Below are 1420 nucleotides of genomic sequence, written 5' to 3' on the forward strand. Positions count from 1 at the left end.
TTGGTGTTTTTCAAATTTCAAATACAACTTCAAATTGTATTTGGAGTTTTCATGGCCAAACGTTGATTTCCAAATAAAGTGAAAACGTTTTCCGGAAAAAAGTGAATTTCTTATGGCCAAATGGGCCCTAAGTATTAGAAAATCAAACATTGAAAGTAGTTTCATCATCAGAAATATATGTGTTCAATTATACATGAAAAGGGGCAGGATTTTTTCCAAAGCATATCATGATCAAGTTAATGGTATTTGTTTTTGGCACGGTACTGAAATTTTTTATTTTTATTTCTGCTTAGAACATGGTTTGAACCTTTTATTGAATAAACTAGTGTCGGAACGCCCGTGCTGAGTCCGGGCCCAAGATCAAGGTAATAAAGTAATCATTAAATTTTAATGTATGTGTCACAGTTTAAATTTCAAAAGTCAAACAGTGTAATTTTGACAGTGAATTCGGGCATAGAATCTTTGAAAATTTACATATTTAAAAACTATATAAAAAAAAACTATAAATTTCAATACTTGACTATTCAAAATATTTAAAAGATATATGAAAAATAATGATTTTTCTTAATTAAAAATTTTCTTTTCCTTTTAGGAAATGCATGTGAGGAAATGATATTCCTTTTCTTTTTTCTTTATATAATAAATTTTCTTTATAATAATATTATAACTATGATATAGCCCCAAATACATTAGCATGGCTAAATTTAAATAATTAAATCATGTCTTGGTGCAACGACGTATATATCTAATAATTTTGTTCCTTCTCATTCTTATTTTCTTTAAGTACCGATTTTGAAATTTATTTTCTATCGACTTAATTTTTATTTTGAAATTTATTTTGTATTGTGGAATTGTTTACATCATTAAACCTTTACAAATTCAAAATATTTTTTTTAATAAAAATTAGATCAAGAGAAGTTTAATGGACATTTTAGAATTACTAAGAAAATATGATCGACGCTCTGCCAGTACCAAATGAGTTCTCCAAAATTATTATTTTTACCAATTTAGATTATCTTTATTCATAGCTATTTCTATTAGATGACATCATTACCATGCGCAACTTTTCAAATATTTTTAAAGGGTTCAAATTATACTATGTACCATATTGGATGTGGCAACCCAAGTAAAAAAGAAATAATGTAGGGGCAAAAGACATAGAAAAAAATCTTGGTACATATCTCACCTCAAAAAAGTTAGTGTAAGGGGCCATAAATTACCAAAAAAGGTTTGAAAATATCTTGATTTATTGAAAACATACTTTGTTAAATGAAGTAATAAATCTATATCTCTATATATAATATAAACCTAGGAATAGAAAGGTGATGTGGCACCTCTCTATGGCCAGCATTTGCATTTATCTTTTTTTCTCCTTTTTTGATATTTTTTTCGTCATTTTTTATTACAATTTTTGGTTTAT

Source organism: Lycium ferocissimum, unplaced genomic scaffold (genome assembly GCF_029784015.1).
Source record: "Lycium ferocissimum isolate CSIRO_LF1 unplaced genomic scaffold, AGI_CSIRO_Lferr_CH_V1 ctg1686, whole genome shotgun sequence".
NCBI classification, from domain to species: Eukaryota; Viridiplantae; Streptophyta; class Magnoliopsida; order Solanales; family Solanaceae; genus Lycium; species Lycium ferocissimum.